The 20375-nt window shown below is 44.8% G+C and overlaps 1 protein-coding gene across 3 annotated transcripts in view; it reads right to left on the bottom strand.

Annotated features, from left to right (window-relative positions):
• CDH20 (cadherin 20) overlaps window positions 1-20035 on the bottom strand; it is a 250934-nt gene extending 230899 nt beyond the window's left edge. For all 3 annotated transcript variants that reach the window (XM_048507591.1, XM_048507593.1, XM_048507589.1), the window contains exon 1: window positions 19509-20035. The gene's annotated coding sequence lies outside the window, so the exon portion shown is untranslated. The remainder of the gene's footprint in view (window positions 1-19508) is intronic.
• Window positions 20036-20375: the final 340 nt, after the last annotated feature.

Here is a 20375-nt window from a genome sequence, read left to right as displayed (position 1 = left end):
GAGGTGGAGGGGAGCCAGGTCAGCGCTGCTGCGTTTCAGCAGCGCCGCCTGTGCGAATGGCTCCCTGGGGACGGCGTTTTTGCCGTATTTGGCCCATGCAGAAAGGGCCTGAGTTTTTACTATATAGTTTTTTGTTTTACAAATACTGGTTCAGGCATAAGTTCTATTATAAAATAAAAAGTGGACTTCAACTGTGCTGTGTACTTGCAATGTAACAGAGCTCTGACCTTTAAAACTGATAATGAGTAAAGTATTGGGAATAAAAACTGGTCCCAAGCATAACTCCCTAAGTTACAGAATATTAGCACCACGTTCCAAGTAATTAACCTGATGAAATTATTGCTGTGTCCTCACGACAACAGAGGGTTTATGTCTCCAGAATAAATCCTACCTTGCTATCTCACACTGTCCCATAAGGTCAATGGTCAGCAATAGGTGGTTGTGTTAGATCACCAGGCATGGATTTGATTGGTCAGTGGGTACTGATCACTTCAAATCTTCTGCCCATTGAGTAGGGGTATGCAACCTAACAAAATGTGTTTTCTAGTACCTTTGCTATGGTTCTCAGTGCAACATTCTGGGCCTTGACAAATGGCTCTTGGTGCCTAAAACTATGGCTCTTTGATACCTCGGGACTTCGCTCTGGATAAAGGAGCCTTTGTGAAGCTGAAGGATACAGCTGGAATTGACAACATGTTTCTCTGAATCTTGCCTTTTCAGCCAATGCTATTTTACTGTACAGTTATTCTTTCCTGGTTTAGGTTTTAACGTTTTATTTCTCACAACTAATGTTCTCTTATTTATATTATTGTTCAATTTTAATGTATTTCCTTTAATCATAATTCGTGGTATTTCGTCTCCAGGTGGCTTCAATCTGAATCTAGTTTTAGGCCCTCGTCTACACACAACCGGGTTAACTTCTGGTGAAACTCACCCTTCAAGTGGCCTACCTCACAGGGGTGACTTTCTTATTTGGACTCCTTGGAACCTTGGAAGTGTGTCCCTTGGCTTGTTGGGATACATAAAGTTGCTGGTGGCAGCAACAACCAATATGCAGAGGTGAGATTCAGCCGGTCTGCACCGGTTCTCCTGAACTGTTAGCTAACTGGCTGAATCCCCACCCCTTGCATCTGGCTGGATCTGATCCGACCTGGCCCTCGCAGGTTTGGCTGTGCACTCAGTGCTTCCTTCAGGGGACGCTTTCTCTGAAGGCCTCGCTGCTGGCCGGCTGGCCCCCCACAGATCTGGCTGTGTGCGTGGCACTGCCTTCAAGGGCGGAATCCTCCAAAAGCCATGCCACTGGTGACCAGCCCCCTGCAGATCCAGCCACGCATGTGGTGCTGCCTTCAGTGGAGGCCTCCTCTGAAGGCTGCACTGCTGGCCGGCCGCCTGCCCCCCGCAGATTCGGGGGCCGGCCGCCTGCCCCCCAGCCACGTGCGTGAGGTGGGGTGTGCACGGTGGGGGGGGGGCGAACCGGTGGTTGATCCAGTTGAATCCCATCACTGCCAATATGGAGACCTCAGGGATTTAAGTTTCTTGTTTTTGGGGTCTCTCCCTTTACCAAGATGTCCTTGGACTGTGACATCTGCAACAAGGTCTAGCCATGGGCCTTTTCCACACAAACCATTTGCATCACTTCCAGCCCACTAATGAAATGTTTCCTCTGTGAAGTTCCACTTGTTTCCTTCCTCTTTTGGTTCCAAAAAGTTTCCAAGCACCTCTTGCCTTGTTCTTTTTGAAAACACTTTTACTACATTGTTTTTCGCCTGTTTCCAAGGCAGTTTCCCTTCCAATGAGGTCATACTTGAAACGTTCACCTTTCTCCTCAGCGCATGGTCTGCCATTTTTCATGTCCAATTTTTCATTCTCCTCTCCTCCATTTTATCTTCACAACAACCCTGTGAGGCAGGTTAAGATGAGACTGGCACAGTGTCACTTATTTATTTATTTATTATTTATTTTATTAAATTTCTATACCGCCCTTCCCCGAAGGGCTCAATGAGGTTTCTATGTGAGCTTCTATGGTACAAGTGAGGTTTCAAACCCAGGTCTTCCATATTCTACTCTAACATTCTTAACCCTTAGGGGACAGAGCCCGGCATCTAATCATGGCCCGCCCACCCAAGAGAAAGGAGAGGGAGGGGTCCTGGCATCTTGTCGTGACTCACCCACCTTTGTCGAAAAGTGTAGGGTGGGGGAGGGGAGGCAGAAACAGAGGCAGGAAGGGGAGGGGCTCTATATAATTTTATATCACACTGGTTCTATATACTTTTCTGTACGCGGAGATAATTAAGCATCTTTTTGGTAATACTTTTATGGGTGACCCAAAAAGTTGATGGGCTGAGTTGAACCTTTTTTTTTATCACACTGACTGTAAAGCAATTCTCTTAGTGAGAATTCTTGAGAGATTGCTCATTATTTTCCCAGTGTGGTGAAGTATGCCAATGGTTTAAATGGTAGCTATTCAGAAAACATCAACTAATAAAGACAAGCTATGAAGAGAGCTGAAATCTTCCAGTGACAGAAAGTGATGTAAAGCACTGAAAAGGACCATGCGCGTATATATCCTAGTGTAAAATAAAATGAAATCTGCAAAGAAATTGTGCAAAAAGAAACTACAGCCTTTTTATATTTGTAGAGAAATGCAAATATAACAAAAATTAAACATATTACAGCAGCACTGCTTTGCTTCTGTAGTCTACAAATTATTTTGTATTACATGATGGCAGGAGTTCAGAATTACACCTACTCAGATTATACTTGGCTCATTATTCCTGCATTCTTTTCTATGTGCCCACATGCACAATAAACACTGCACAGACTTTGTGGTTTTTACTTGTAAATTGCAACTGAAATTTGTTGTAAGAGAATCATGTATACTTTAAAGCAAAGTATGTTGTTTTCTCCCTGCAATCTGAAAGCCCAATTTTTAACAATAATATTTAATACTTTCAATACACTCAGTATGCTTCACATATATCTCAGTAGTTCTCACAACACCTTGTAAGATATGCCTGTATTATTCTGCCCACTTTGCAGAGGAGTCTAGGATCACCCAGTGAATTCTGAGCAGTTGAGAGGTCTAAACTGAGGGCATCCTGGTTCGTAGATTAGACCCTTAGCAACTATGCCACATGAGATATATTGTAGCTTTACTCACCTCATTAGTGAATAGTAACCGAGCAATGTAGCCAGCATAGCCACCACAACCATCATTTCAATAAGGCTTGTGTGAAACCACCACACACAAAAAAGATTGCTATTTAATGCAAAACAACACTTAATTGAGTATTGTTCAATATGATCATTGTAGACTGCATATCATTGATACGTATGTTTGCTGATCTTGGATTGTAATAAATATTAATGCCATATATTGCACAACAGTTATGATTAGTGTGTACTCCGGAACTATTATATCAATACAAGATTTCCTACCAATTTGCAACGGACTATATCCTAAGAACAGTCATGCTTAGATGTTTATAAAGTGCACCAGAAAGTCAAATTCCAGAAAGTGCTAGTAAACACTGGTGGTATTGGGGAGAGAGGGAACCACAACCCTAACTCACTGTACATCACTAATTTTATACCTTTGAACAAAATCTTGGTATCATATGGGACCTCCCCGCCTGTCTAAACCCATCCATATTCTGTGACCATCCATGCAGGCTCTGCTATGGGAACCGCCTCTCCCTAATACTTAAATAAGAGTCTGGTAGCATCTTAGTGACCAAGATTTTCAGAGTGTGAGCTCCCTTCATAAAGGGAATGTGTAATGACTTTGGAGGTGGTTTTTTTTACACCACCAGTTCAATTTGATGAACGGCATCAGCGTCTCTCTTATTATATGTCAGCTTCCATTGAATGCTATGGTAGTGTCTTCAAGCCACTGACCTACACTTGGGAGCTTACCCTTCATATATCATATCCTGAGTTTCTATTACATAATGGACATATCTGAAGACTCTGGTCTGAATGTCTAACACTGCCAAAGCCAGGAATTTTCAACAGGGTGATGATGAAGGTTGTTTCCCCACTTACCATCGACCACCCTTTGCTGTGTGCTACTCCCAGAGCGCGTCATTTCTGGCGCGCTCCCGGGCTTCCCCACGACCCTGCGCTCTGCGCGGGGTCATCAAAAGGCGCCGTTTTGAGGAGCGCCAGGAATGACGCGTGCTGAGGGGGCACGAGAGCGGCAGCGTCGGGGCGGCTGCGTTGTCGCCGCCCCTGTAGTGGGGAGTGCCGCAGGACCCCGCGCTACTTGGCGAGAGTAGCGCCCAGCAGATGGTAAGTGGGGAAACGACTGAACACCTTAGCAAAGAGCTCTTAACTATATATTTTCCCAGATTGATATGTAGGAGGCACTCTAGAGAGACATCAAGCTTCCCTGAAATTAACTGCCATGATGTAACCACAGCATTCTTAGTTAACCCAGGTTCCTCTGAAGGGAGCCATAGAGAGTTGACTGTCATAGTTCTAACTTATGTCAAATTCTAATCTATATTCTGTATCTATTCCTACTATCCTTACTTACTAGTTAGTCATGCATGTGGTTGTTAATCTTTTCAGGACTTTCATTTACCATTTCATTTTATTGAAACTCCCGCACTTATCCAAGAGACAGAATCAACTCAAAAGGTGCTATTTAAAGAAAGAACCCCATGTGCCCTCTACTGGCCCTGATGAAACTCAAAGTCCATTTGTTTTAGCTGCAGTCGTGGTGGGTAGTGCCTAAATGCCCACGATGAACCCCAAACTTCTCATGTCAATTAAAACACGCGCATTAAAATTACCACATGAGCCAGCAAAAATAAAAGTACTTGCCGTCCTTCACAATGGCACAAACAAGCCCAAGGGTTCCCTGATACTTCAAAACGGCAGCGCTCCCGTTTTTAAAATTCTGATGCAGACCGAGAGACATCAATGGGAGCTGGGGATTGACACTAGATTCCTAATTTTTGACTGTTCAAAGCTCCTCTGAGTTTGTATTGTTTCAGATAAGCCTGAACGGTTCTTTAGACTGTCAACAGGCAGGTAGTTATACCCTACTGATGACAGGTTGTTGCAAAACCTTTTTGTAAAGCGCGTCAATTCCTTCCCCTCTTCTCTTCTTTCTATAGCCTGTCTTTGATTCTATTACACTTACCCAAGCACATTCTTATATTTAGGGTGGGGTGGGCGGGGGGGGGGAGGAGAAGATAGACATTTTGATTGAAGTGCATTACGAAGCCCTCGGAAAGAGCTTGCTTATTCAAATATAATGCTAAGAAACAATGGGAAGGGGAGAAATTTTCGACTTTGAATGTGTCTGACTGTCTACCTTGATCTCAAATACTTGAAGTTGCTTTTTAAAAAATAAGAATTACAGCATAAAAGAACAGAATTGTTAGTGGAATTCTGCAAAATGCCCCTTTGATCTGCAGTGCCTTGAAATGAGAGCACACATTGCTTCTTTTGCTGTTGTGAGCCGTGTTATGTAAACACAGAAACAGACCGCATTGGAAGGATCGGGAGTCTCACAGGGTCCCAGAATCCAGTCATCATGACTGACAGGAAGAGCTAGTGATTCTCTTTGGGTACATTTCTCTGGACTCCAGCTGATTCTCAATTTCAGTCTCCATCATCACTTGCCAAATCTCCTGCATCTCCTCCGTGCCATACTTTACTTCAAGACAAAGGTTCCAAGTCAGGGTTCCCTAACATGGTACCTGTGACTGCAGTGGGATCCAAAATTTTAATAACAGGTTCTGATGGTGGTGGGATTCAAACAGTGGTGCCGCCGCACACACGCACCTCCAGTCCCTATTGGGTAACCCCTTCTTGGCACTCAGAAAAAATCAGTAACCACTTCTAGAGAACTGGTTGGATCCCACCTCTGGCCTGCCAGTACTTCCCCAGGTGCCTGTGTAATCCCTATGCTAAGAATGGGATGACCCAGAAAGGGGTGGAGTCTGAAAAGAAGCAGAAGGATGCAGAACTCATGAAGTTGGAGGAAGCAAGGCTACCAGGCTGGGACCTTGATTGATTTTTATAAGCCCTTAACACCTGGTTTAAGGTAACTGCAATGTTGTTGGGAACTAGTGGGAAGGGACATGCTTATTTTTGCTATATTGTAAATGCTAGAATTTATTGTTTCAGGGGTTTTGTGTATGTAATTGGTGAGAGTTCTTTTGGAAACCTTCATCATCTTGAATCCAGTTCATCAAGCCTCTGGAGTCTTCATGAGCCAACCACCAGCAGGAAGAATGGACTTGGCATTATCAGACTGTAATTAGAAGGACTTGGAATGAAACTTGAACAGGACCATTTTGTTTAACATTTAGCTGTTGCAAACTCCTTCCAAGTTCTGCCCCACAGAACCCACAAGCAGAGGTTACACCTGCACAGCATTTTAGAAAGTGAGTGGCACCATTGTAAGGTAGGGATTATAATTGGTGTCCTTCATTCAATAAAAAAGTTTTTTAAGGCTGGAAAAGGAGCCACAACCACTGGAGGACCAGGAAGAGGGGTAAACACCCAGGCTTTCTTTAGTTCTGCACAAACCTTTTAAAACGTTCTGAGGCAGGAAAAAGGTGTTTTCAGGATCAAAAAAAGAGCTGGTACCCTGGTACTGAACATGTTAAACCTTTTAAACTCCCTTTAAGCTCCTCAATACACTTAACATCTCTCATTCACATATTTCCACATAATCAGTTAGCCACCCCTTAGCTGCTTCCTCCCAAACCCATCACATTGTTCCACATGTCCATAATCTGTCAAAGAAATAGAAAAGTGCGTTGCCTCCCCTTTCCTCCAATAAGGGCTCTAGAAGCAAAGGTGAAGAGATATGACAGACAAGAGGAGAGAGAACGTTCCTGCTGGTCAGAGACAACAGGGCTGTGCTAGCCAGAATGTCTGCCATCATCTTGGTGGACGCTGTACAAAATAGAAAAGCAGTGCACCAAATATAATGGTGTGCATTTGTTTATATGGTTGTTTTTCTTTGCAACCTCAATTGAAGCAGTGATTGGAAAAGATGTGGGTTCTGTTTCTGTGGAGAAAAGTTTCCTTCCAAACTTGACACAGTGCTAATTTATTTGGCATTCAGGCATTAGGTACTCGTGTACAAAAAACGAAATTGTGACTCAGCTATAACAGACTTATGGGTTAATGGGCTAATACTGTTCCCAGATGTTCTGCACAACTGCTGCCATCATAATTTGCCGTGTTTCACCATTCAGCCATCTGCCCAATATATTACGTTACAACAGTCAGATGCAAACACTGTCATGGAATGAAATTGTTGTTTTATTAATTACCCTTTAATTAGTTGACACATGCAGTATTTTAGCCATAATTGGCCTGAGATTCAATACTTAAAGGGATGGAATGACATTGCAAGCTCGCTGGTCATGAATAACAATTATGTCTTTGACAAAACAATCTCATTATGAAGATGTACAGAACATGTTGAACCCTTCCTTTGCACAAGATAATACATAGCTAAGTGCCGACATTTATAAGCTTACAAAAATGCTGATACACCCAACACCTATGTGATATGTACATAATTAATTAAGGGAATTGGATTCTGGCTTTAAGTGTGGCACCACATTTTTTACCAGTGCAACCAACTCACTGTTAAGAAACAAACATTAGAATTCTTACAAAAAAAATTAAGGTAATCTGGTGTGATGTCACATCATCACGTTTGCTAGGAAGATTATGTTTACAGGGTGGTTTGCCATTGCCTTTCCCAGTTGTCTACCCAGCTGGGTACTCATTTTACCGACCTTGGAAAGATGAAAGGCTGAGTCAACCTTGAGTTGGCTACCTCTCCCACATTTTATGGCATTTCACCACCATTGCCGGGTTTTATGGCTAAATACCTGAGTAATTTAATCAATCCACATCTCCGTAGATATTTTATGCTTGCTCGGCTTAATGTGCTACCGACTGCCCAAACAAGAGGCAGATATCATGGCATCCCACAGGAGAACAGGACTTGTTCCTGCGCAGCGGGCCTACCGAAACAACTGAACACGTGCTCCTTCATTGTAAAGATTTGGCAGTCTATCGGTTGCTTTTTCTCGAGGCCATCTTGAAGAAATTTTCAGTGAGATCAGACAAGGAAATAGTTTCATACTTGCTTAGTGACCATCATCCCAACACTACTGAATCAGTTGCCAGGTTTTTAACAAAGGCACTTGGATCAAGGGTGAAACCTTTGTGTAAATTTTAGTCAATTGGTTTTAACATAATTTGCATTTTACCACTTTTTATATGCCATTAAAGGTATTGTATTTGTATTTGTATTTGAGTTGGCTACCTGGAACTGATTTCCATCAAGATCGGACTCAGGTCATGAGCAAATCCTGGACTGCAGTTTATCCTTCTGTACCACAGGGCTCTTTTCTTACAAAAGACCCTACATTACATTTAACTGTTCCCTGTTTCATGTACTGGATTGGGAAGGAAAAAAAACTTATTTATAAAACTTGCTGTTCGTCAAGATAGTCACTCTAAAGTCACAAAACACTACATTTGATTCCAAGATACTCCATCTTTTTGTTTAACAGATCTGATTTCCAAACCTGCAACAGAAAAGACTGCCTTTGTAGAATACCAAAAAGGAAGAAGATAAGCAGACATCCTTGGAAGAAATTTCCCCATCCTTAATAATTTCAGAGCACTGGAAAAAATGGTCACTACGTCCAATTTTGTGGATGGTGGTCATCCACAATTCCAAATAATTTATGAACAAATTAAATCACACTAGTTCCAACACTGATACAGCGGCACCTCGAAAATCGCCGATAATCCGTCCGGAGATTATTGGTGATTTTTGAAAACGTACCCTTGGCGGCCAACGATTTTAGAGGGCGGAAATCGGCGCCTGGCAATTATCAATTTCTGAAATCGACGATTGTCGAAGGCACCGATTTTCGAGGCGCCACTGTATTTGTGTGACCCCACTGCTCAATTTTCTCAATCGCAAGAATTCTCCAGTTATTCTTACTCTCATCTTTCTGTTGCTTAACCCGTTTTTAAATCCCAGTGACTGTTCAGCTGACTCTGCAGTTTTTGATGAGGAGCCTATTGGAAATCCAAAGATATAATTCCTGTCAAGTCATCCTTATCTACATAGTTGTTAACCTTCTCAAAGAACTTCAATGGATCGATGAGACAAGAAGTCCCTTTTGCAGAAACCATGGGCTGATGTTAAATTTCATGAAGGTAACCACAGTCCGGGCAGTTGAGGACTTTATAGGCCAAAATGAGCCCTTTGAGTTGGGCTGAGGAAGAAACTGGTACCCAGAGGCATAAGGGGAGGGGGGAATGGCGTCCGGGGCAAAACCTGCTCCAGGCGCACCCCCATGCCCCACTTACTTGGCTGGGCCACCGCCAGGCACCCCTCGGCCCCCACCCAGCCAGGCTGCTCCTTTTACCGGTGGAGGCTCTGCCGGCTGAAGGAGCAGCCTGGCAGAGCAGGGTCAAGGGGAGGGGAGGAGCCAATTCTCCACCCCCCACATGACCAGCTGGCATGAACCCAGGGATATGTGACTCCACATGTCCCTGTGAGCGCTCCACCTCTGCTGGTACCCAGTGCAATTGTTTTAACCCTGGTATAATGCCAACAAGACCAGTATATACTTACTTGTACCTGTAAATAATCAGAAATCCGTTTCCTGAGTTTCAAACCTGCGTCTTGCATGTCATGACTGTCATGGGGGGTCTTGCAGCATGATGCCAGCTGTGAGTTCCCAATGGGAATTTAATTCTGAAGATATAGGGCCCCTGAATGCTTGCATGTGCAACCTTCCCACATGGCAACTCCTCCCTTACTGAGGTCCCAACCTAAATACCCCATAGAGAATGTGTTGTATGGAGAAACGACTGTAAATCACGGAAGTCTCTCTTTTCCTGTACAGGCCTTTGCTGGCATACCTAAAGAAGCAAATGGCATTCCAGCCGAGAGCTGCTCAACGGGAATCCGGGAGCTGTGCTGAGCCCCAAAACATTCACAAACTTCTAGTCTAAATGGAATCATGCCCAACCCATTCCACCAGTGGTCAATGGAACTAAGCCATTACTGATAACATCATCATATAGGTGACTAGTAGCAAAAATGCCTTATTAGAACATTTAATTTGCAGGACTTGGCTGGAATGCTCTGCTTGCCTCCAGACTAGTAAGATTGCTCAGCATGCACAGGTAACAGGGATGCCACCCTCCAGGTGGGACCAGGAGATCCCCTAGAATTACAGCTCATCTCCAGACTACAGTCACCCTGGAGAAAATGGATGCTTTGGAGGGTAGACTCTGTGCAACACAGAGTAACCCACTGAGAACCCCACTGTCTTTCTCAGGCTCTTTCTTCAAATGTCTAGGAGTTTCTCAACTAGGATCTAGAAGCCCTATACCGACCTCCAATTCCTTGTCAACATGGTGTAGAGGTTAGGAGTGGTGGACTCTAATCTTGAGAACCGGGTTTGATCCCCCACTCCTCCACATGAGCAGCGGACTCTTATCTGGTGAACTGGATTTGTTTCCATGCTCCTACACATGAAGCTGGCTGCATGACTTCACAGTTCTCTCTGAACTCTCAGTCCCACCCACCTCACAAGATGTGTGTTGTGGGGAAAGGAAGGGAAGGAATTTGTAAGCTGCTTTGAGACTCCTTACAAGTAAGGAAGGTGAGGTATAAATCCAAACTCCTCTTCCTCCTTGTAAGTAGCCAAGGGGCACTTGGCTACCTTATCAGATAAAGATTTATTTCCCCTCAGATAGTACTTATTAGAAAGCCTGGTTGACTTTGTCCTTTGGTAATAAACAACTTTGACTTGCTTGTTCTGTCACCTAAAGTTATTTGCTCCGTAGATGTCTTCCTGAGGTGTGCTATTGTGCCTTTGGGACAATGAGTCTGGATTTCTACATTGATCAGGATGATGGCAGAGGACCCTTCCTCTGAAGCAGTGGGTTTTAAGACAATGGCCTTTTGAACCCTAAATTTTAAATTCCTGTTACCAATGTCCATAATGGGCAGCCATGGGGTAAATCAACAAATGACTTGTTAGGATCCAATATCAGTAAATACATATTTATTTCCCGTGTCAGAGATAAGTTGAAACCATTGTGTTAAATAGGTTGCCAAATACCTGCTGCCCACCTCATTTATTTTCCTTCAATTGGTTTTATTGCTGTGGTGGGGAGAACAGATTAAAGGACTAATTTTCTTATTGGTTCTGTGACAGGTTAGAGAAACACAATAAGATAACCAAAATATTTTCCCTTCAAAATGTGGTTTGTTTGTTAAGAGTTAAATTTTATGTTTGATCTTGTCACAAAACTTGTGGGCGGTCCCTGGCCCGAGAAGTATCCGGCTATCCTCAACTAGGGCCAGAGTTTTTTAATCTCAGTGGAACACTTTGTCAGCTAAGAGCTGGGCCTTGTTGAATCTCGCACAATTCCACATGGCCCGCAAGACCGAGATGCTCCACTAAGGCCTGTGGATCAGGCAGCGACGGTTACTTCTTGGCTGGCCTTCCAATCTTATCCTATTCCACCCTATTACATTTTATTTGAATTGATTCCTGTATAATTTATGGGTATAATCTTTGTATTTAATTGATTGGTTTGTTATCTTCCTTTAGGTTTCCTCCTTCCAAGTTGGATACCCGGGTGGTGAATGAAATTAGAGTGCCCATGGAAATTTTATTGCTCTGGTTTCAGTGCGTATGCATTTTTGTTTGTTTTAACGCTTATTCTTTGCTGTCCCGAGCCTGACCTTGGCCAAAAAAAAGCAAAATGTAAATCAAATCAAATCAAATCAAATAATAAATAAATAAATAAAGAGAAGAAGAGTTTGGATTTATATCCCCCCTATCTCTCCTGTAGGAGACTCAAAGGGGCTTACAATCTCCCTGCCCTTCCCCCCTCACAACTAGCACCCTGTGAGGTAGGTGGGGCTGAGAGAGCTCCGAAAAGCTGTGACTAGCCCAAGGTCACCCAGCTGGCGTGTGTGGGAGTGTACAGGCTAATCTGAATTCCCCAGATAAGCCTCCACAGCTCAGGCGGCAGAGCTGGGAATCAAACCCGGTTCCTCCAGATTAGATACACGAGCTCTTAACCTCCTATGTCACTGCTGCTCCTCCCCGTCCTTTAAATAAATGAATGAATGTATGAATAAATATGATGTCTCCTACTGTTTGATTATAGAAATTCAGATAAAAACCAATGTAGTGCTTTACCAAACTATTACAGAACATACTTATCTACTTTTATTCATAGCCAGGGAGCCCACTGGTTGGGGAAAATCCCATATGCTTTGCAGAGTCTAGATTATACAGGTCATACTGAGCATTGCTGCTTTCATTGCTTCAGGCCAGAAGACTTGGAGAAAACATCGAGTTATTTCCTAAAACAATTTGTGACTTTCCCCTTCTCTGGCATACTGAACAGTATCAAAGTTCAGCCACGTCCAGAAGTAATAATAAAGCTTGCTGTTCAGCTGCAAGATGAAAGGATGCCTGCTGCTCCTCTCCTTCCTTTTTTCGTAGCTTGTGACTCCCTTGTTTTCTGGTGCATGAAAGTGACAGGTACGGCAACTCCAGCTCCGTTTAAAAACTGAACTACCAAACCATTAAGTGTGACATTACAATATGTACTGGATGAGCTCTCTGAACTTGTACTGGAAAATGAAAGTCAAATTAATCCCCAGGATAACATCTTGTCTGTCACTACAGCTATACAAAAGAGTAAATTGGCCCACTTTTCAATATCAGACTTGAAAGAATCTCGGTTCGTTTCTAACGAGTCATGGGCATGGTGTTCTGTAATTGAATACATTCAATTATATTCATATTCATCTTCCTTTGTACGATCCTATTAGAAATTAGCAAACAGTCCACCAACACAGTCAGCTATATTTTATTTTTCGTTCTGTAATAGAATCTCCTTCTCCATCACTGACTTCTGCTCCTGACTGGACTCTCTTGATGCCTTCGGCTGACCCGGCTGAATGGCATAATGTGCACTGTGCTGGAACATGGGTCAGAATGTCACTGGTTGACCAATGGCTTCGTTGCTTTGAAATCACAGAGAAACTGTCATACTGCTACATGGCCAGACTTACTGTAACATCGGGACAAGTCAGCAAACAGCACCACGAGATGTGAACTTTCGGATCCATGAATAATTTTTGTTCCATCAAAGCACATTGAGATCATTCCAATGGTATTACTTATGACATTCCTAGCAAACACTGACAATGCCACCTTCCGGCGCTGACAGATAACTAAGAACATGTTGCATTGCCGTTCTAAAGTTTGCTATGGGTCCATACTGATTTCCATCATCAACTCAAAGTTCCGGTGATCAGTTGCAAACACTCAACCTAATGGTCAACTCATTGCAATATTTAAAACTCGTCAGAATTTTAAGGGTGCTTTGGATTTTGCTGTTTTTCACTAAGCCCAAAGAGCAAGGGCCCCTTCAGTTCTGGTGATCAATTGCAAACACTTGGTTTAATAAACAGCTCATCACAATATTTAAGATCAGTCAGAACTTTAAGGAGGGGGTCTGGATATTACCAAGGACGTAGGTAAGGGGAGGTCATCGGGTTCAGACCCCCGCATTGCATGTCCGAAGCTCCGCCCCCCCCATTTGTGGGCTTTTGTAGTTTTAAAGTGCTTTTCCGGTTTCTGGCCTACAGGGGGCGCAGGTCACGGGAGTCTGCCATCCCTTGCCTCGAAGAGCTGCTTTTATAAGCACTTAGGCTGGGGGTGGGGCTTGGAGAGGCGTGGCCATGCCCCCAGAGGCAGGTGGGGGCGTGGCCTCGCCCCCGAACCCCCCCATAAAAAAATCTATACCTACGTCACTGGATATTACCATCTAAGCACTATACCTAAATAGCAAGGACACTCACAGTTGTGTTTTGAACACAGGAAGTAGGCTTAGAGGGTCAGATTGTTGTTCAGCCAAGGTCAGTGTTGTCTGTTCCCACATACCTTCCCAAAGTGGCAGCTCCTCAACTTTGGGATTATTTTCCTCTGGAAAAGTACAATGGTTTCTGTTTCCTGAATGTGGGTCAAGGCATTTTTATCCAAGCTGGTTTTTGGTGGCTAAGAACAGGGAAGAATGATAAACATAATCTTGCTCACTCCAAGCCTTTGGGATAAAATGAGGTATATGACCAAATGGCAGAAGCATGAAACTCCAGATTCAGATTCCACTGTTGGGTGAAGTCAGAAGAACTTTGTGTAGCAGGGCTTTTTCTATCATGGCCCCACTCCTATGGAATTCATTTCCTGGGAATCTCTACAATGCAGGTTTTGTGCTGATATACCTCATGCTTTGGTGTCTGTGAATCGGCATAGTCCTAAATTACATCTTACCCATGCTCCTTTAATGTTGTATGCAGACGATGCAGTGTTATTGTCCTTGTCCAGTATTGGCCTTAAACGCCTAATGTACAGTTTTGCTAATTATTGTGAAGCGAACAGACTGGAAATTAACTATGCTAAAACTAAAGTTCTCATTTTTGCTAAGAGTTGGAAGCCCATGTCCTGGCGAATTAAGGGCCACAAAATTGAGCAGGTCAAATATTTCCAATACCTTGGCATTTGCTATAGGTATAATTTGTCATGGTCCTCACAGAGAAAAGCAGTAACCACCTTGGCACATACCAACATGATGGCAATATACCGCTTTTTTTACAGTAAAGGCAATCAATACATTCCTGCTGCCTTGAAGGTTTTTGAGGCTAGGATTGGCTCCTTGCTACTGTAGGGTTCCCCCATTTGGATTTTGGCAATAAATAAATCATTTAATTTATTACATTCCAAATTCCTTCGGAAACTAATGGGACTCCCTAGATGTGTGCCATATGCTGTGTTGTGCATAGAGATGGGCCAAACAACTCTAGAAACCTTGGCATGGATAAAGGCCATAAAATATTGGCTGCATATACATTTTCTAGTGGGATCCAATAGTTATATTCCCTCTCTGTTATCAGATCACTTTATTTCAGAATGGTATACTTTGATCTTTAGAAAGGTTGAAGCTGTTGGTTTCCCCTTGGAATCACTCCTTATGCTCATAAAGGTGGAAGCCTTCAGACTAGTTAAGAATAGGCTCTTGGATCTTGATTTTCATTATTTGACTCTTGCAGCCAAGACATCCTGCTCCCCGACTACATTATTAATCCCTTGCGAGCGTGGAATTATGGCAGCATATTTTCATCTGCTGATTAATCCCACCCAGAGGAGAGCCTTGGCTACTGCAAGATGTAATGTGCTGCCATCAGCTCTGCTGGAGGGAAGCTTTAAGAATATGGAACGTTCTAAAAGAGTTTGTTCATGTGATCTGATTACGGTTGAAACACTTGACCATTCTCTGTTTCTATGCCCTAAATACAATAAGATATGCATGAAATACATGAATTCCATTTTCTTGCAATGTTCTCAGTGGCAAGAGTGTTATAAGATACCCAATCTCCTGAACAGCTCTGATGTGCTCTTTTGTGAAACTGTTGCAAATTTTATACTGGAAATTAGTAATTTTAACTGGATTTCTTAACTTTGTTTTGCTTTAAAAATTTGTCCTGTTTTGTATGCCAATAAAGGCGTGTGTGTGTGTGAGGTTTTGCGCTGATATACATAAAATATATTCCCCACCAGACTTTGAAGGATTAGGATTAACATGATCAATGCGGGTAGCAATTTTGATTATTTGTTGTTGTTATTGTTGGTACTGCAATTTGATAGAAATGTTCTTGAGGAAAGCCTGATTTTTCCAGTAAGAAGAATGGGTCATTTTTGAATGGCAGAATTGCCTGCCAGCAACAGACTTTGGAATGGCACTTTCTTGCTGCAAATTGGTTGAATAGTTTTCAGAGCTTTGTAGTTCACTGCGGATGTCCTCAGACAGATGACAGTTGTTGCTTATGAGAAGAAGTAACAATCATATCTCACCTTTTCTTTCCCCTTCCTAAGTGTCAGAAAGTCACAATTCCATTTCCTGGAGTAAAATTTCTCTACCTATAAAATTCTCCTCAAAACCTACCTTTGTTGCTCAATGCTTCCATCTCCATCACCTGTTAACTACATTTTCTCACCTACTCCCTCAAAACCTTTGCCTCCCCTCCATCTGTACTCCTTGGGACTGACCCTGGTTTCTGGCTTATGTTGTAAAGAGCTATGTGAAAAGTTACTGTGTATAACAGTGATGGTGAACCTTTTTGAGACCGAGTGCCCAAATTACAACCCAAAACCCACTTATTTATCAAAAAGTGCCAACACGGCAATTTAACCTGAATACTGAGGTTTTAGTTTAGAAAAAATGTTTGGCTCAGAGGCGTGCATTACTCTGGAGTTACTCTGGAGTTACTCTTGGTGGTAGTCGGTGGCTTTGCTTTGAAGCAACCGTGCACCTCTTCCAACGGGTAAATCACAACCCTAGGAGGGTTTACTCAGAAGCAAGCCCCATTGCCAGCAACTGAGCTTACTTCCAGGTAAAGAAATGCGTTTTAGTTCTTCGCATGAAAATCAGTGAGGTTTTAACAGTGTTTAACAGGGTTACCTACACTGCTTCCCCAAAATTAGGTCTTAGATGTAATGCTAATAATCAAGCCCAGTGGCCCAGGCCAGCCTAGATGTGTTGCGGGGGTGGGGGTCTCTGTTTGCGAGTGCCCACAGAGAGGGCTCTGAGTGCCACCTCTGGCACCCGTGCCATAGGTTCGCCATCACTGGTGTATAACAATCACTTCTCAGATTATTTATAGCCATCCTAAGGCGCTAGCAAGCATGCTTTCCTCTTTCTCTAAAGTTAGGTGAGATGAGTCCTGAATTACAAAAAACAAAGTTCTTCAAGCCAGATGAGAGCTCCATGGAGCATTTCTCTGTAAAGCAACTTGCTTCAGCTGCAATAATTACAGCATTAAAAACATACACACACACAACAATTTGCAGCTCGGATTTTGCAAGCCTGCTTGAAGAGTGTCAGAGTAGCACAAAAGCTGGCACTATTAGCTTTCATCCCTGCTGAGTTGGCAATAAAGTGAGCACAGAAGAAGAATATATTAATCGGTATTAGTCAATCTATTTAAGATGTTCATTCTGTAGCCACCTTTGCGTTTTTCTTCACTAAAAAGAGAAAGAGAAAACTACAAATGACCCACAGAGCTGAGAGAGAGAGAGAGAGAGAGAGAGAGAGAGAGAGAGAATTGCCATTGAAAGGGGAGAAAAACACAAGTTTTTTCTGGGTTTTGCAATAATAAATAGATTTTAAAATACCAGGACAGGTGATAAATATTTCAAGTTATGACTTTGCTTTTCACTCTTTTTCACTTGTTGCTTTTTTAAAACTATGTCTCAGTGATTACTGCACCTTTGGATCAGAATAAGCAATTAAGTGGCTAATTATTCTAGTCACACCAGCCTACAATGAAATCTTTATTCAGTGTTTACAGCAATCTTTGGCAAAGAAAGCCCTGCTGTTTTTAAACTAAGAAGAAGTGCACCCTTTGGCTCTTCTCATCATCAGCTGCCTGGGTTTCAGAGTAGGATGCCAATAATCAGCCTTCTTCTTTTTCTTTCTTCTAAAGTGGACATTTTTAAAAAAAAATGGTGAAAAGAACTATTCTCATCAATGCCCCATATATTCTGCCTGATTTATGTCCTAGCCACTGGTTCTCTTCCTTCCGTATCTTTTAAACATTTATTTTCTTCTGCTTCAACCCCCCTTCTCTCTCTCTCTCTCTCTCCCCCCCCATCCGTGCCTCCATAAGTAGAGAAAAAAATAAGCAGATATTTAAAATTCAAGTACTTTAGGGGAAGCCTGTTCATGATAAGACAAGATTGCTGATGTGGGTGGGGGAGGCAAACAAATCACCAAGTTTATTCTAGAAAGGGGGGGGGGGAAATAAAATAGCGACTTTTAACTTTGTTTAGAATATCACAAAATGATGATATATACTGATACCGAGTTCAGAAGTGAAGCGGATCCTTTCGGACGTACACATGCATGCTCCTTCCTGAACAGCCTACCCCTTCCCACAATGTTGCTTCCTTTACACACTGTCCCCCCACCCTTAAAATCATATTCCACTACAGACCTATTTAGAAATTCCACCTCCGCAAGGTTCTTTCATTTGCAAAAACTACCAAACAGACTCCTTTGCCTCGACAACAGCTTTCCTAATCAAAATCCCAATGTCTGAGAAATGCTCTTTCTACAGAGAGGACTCTTTCCTTTCATCAGTTCTGAACAGTGCTCACGAAATTAACTGCTCTTTTTTGAGGGGGGGATATCTTCAGAGTGCACAGTTGCCATGATAATCTCTCTCTCTGTGTGTGTGTGTGCTTCTATTCATATCTCCTCTACCAGATGACCCCACCAACCCAGACGACACCACCAATTCATACCTCCTCTACCAGATGACACCACCAACCCAGGGTGGCTAGCTCTACGGAACAGCCCACCTTGTAGAAACATGGAATGAACACATGCAGAGATGCCTTCTGCTGAGTCAAGACCATGAGGCTGTCAAGGCCAGTATTGCCAACCCTGACCGGCAGCAGCTCTCCAGGGTCTTAGATACAGGATCTGGCCTTCCGCTGCAGACTCTCCACAGGGGCACTCCCTCCTTAACGCATGAACCTCCACTCCCACTCTCACAATTCAAGCACCCCGTCCAACATCCATCCGCGCCTCCGATACAGCCCTACAATACGAGGAACCACGACTTCGTGCAACAATTGCCACACTGCAGCAACTTCCACCGGCGTCTTTCCACGTTTTGCATGTAGACACACGTCTTTTTTTAAAAAAAGGAGTCTCACACCAACGGAGGCTCCTCCGCACATCCCCTCTGAAGCGTCTCCCTCTCTCTCAGCCTAGCCTACCTCGCAGGGATGCTGTGGAGCGAAAAACACAGATGGGGAGAACAGTGTGGTAAACCCACACTGGGTCCGCGCGGGTGAGCAAAGGAGAGTGATAGGATTCGATGAGAAGCATCGAAGGGGGGGGGGGGATCCTCTCTTTCCAGCAGGCACTTCTTTCCATCCCAGCTCTTGAAACTTCCGGGCAGCCCACCCGTTTCTGGCATTTGCTCCCAGCAAGGGGAGACTCCCGGACAAGTTTGGCTCCACGCCGACCAAAGGGGGATTTGTTTATTTATTTCTGAGAGGTGTCTGCCGCTTTTGCCCTTTCGGGGTTAGAGGAGGATACTTTTATAAGCCGGGGAAAGTTTATTGCAGCGGCACTTAGGCGCGGGAAGGAGGGTCCTCCTAACCCCGACGACACCCCCACCCAGCCCGCTGCTCTTGAGGCTCAAGTTTCGCCGAAGCGCGGCTTCCCTCGTCGACTCGAACCAAAGAACGACGCGAGTACCGCTTGCCACCAATATCTCCCTCCGCCTCGCCTCGCGCCACCTCACCGTGCGATCCCCTCCCCGCACCGCGGATCCTTCCGCGGGACCCCCCCCCAGCCCTGCGGTTGCCCCGCCGCCGCGCCGCATCCCTTACCGGCCGAGGCAGCTCGGGGAGAAGTTGACGCGCAGCCTGCCTGCCCCCGAGAGGCGGCTCGTCTCTCCGCAGGCGCGGGGGCGAAGCCTCCCTTCGGCTCCGGACCCTCTCCCGAGGTCCCGGGCGAAACTCCTGCGCCCCGCCGCCCGCGCAACGAAGTTCCTTCCCCCCGGGCGCAGGCGGACCCTCCTCTGTCCTGGGGCCCGCGCGCGGAGTCCTTCCGCGGTCTCTCCGGCAGGAGCGGCGCGGTGCTCCTCAGGCGCTCTCCGCGCAGCCCCCAGTCCAGCGCCGTCGCCCTCCTCCTCCTCCTCCTCCTCCTGCCGCCTCCTGGCCAAGCGTCCGCGGAGGTGCCTTGTCCCTCCCTGCTGCTCCCCAGCAAACGCTCGCCCGCCCGCCCGCCTCAGGTGGGCGGCACGGAGGGCGAGCCTTCAGCGGCGCCAACTCGAGCGCGGGCGACGGGCTCCTTCCCTTCCCGGAACGCCCCCTCCTGCCGCCCTCGCGTGCGCCGAGTGGCCGCGGTCCGCCCCGGCCGGGACTCCTCGCTCGGCGGCTCATGAATATTCTGACGGGAGGCTGCGCGAGTGAATTGGGAGAGCCGGGTGGTGCCAGGAATGCGCGCGCCGGCCTCCCTCCCGGAGAGCGCTCTGGAACACCCCCACCCCCTCCCCCGCGGGGAGTGACTGATGTCCTCTTGGCACCTCGTGCAGGGGCAGCTCTCTCGGGCACCTCAGCCAAACCCCCGAGGATTATCCTGGGGTTGCCATCATTGGTGGGATCCAGCCAGTTCTCACCACATCTCTAGAAGTGGTTACTAATTTTTTTTTCTGAGTGCCGAGAAGGGGTTACTAAAGCAACCTCCCTGCCCAA

This window comes from Sphaerodactylus townsendi, linkage group LG09 (assembly GCF_021028975.2).
Source record: "Sphaerodactylus townsendi isolate TG3544 linkage group LG09, MPM_Stown_v2.3, whole genome shotgun sequence".
In the NCBI taxonomy this organism is placed as follows: domain Eukaryota; kingdom Metazoa; phylum Chordata; class Lepidosauria; order Squamata; family Sphaerodactylidae; genus Sphaerodactylus; species Sphaerodactylus townsendi.
This window is presented reverse-complemented; position numbering and strand designations above follow the sequence as displayed.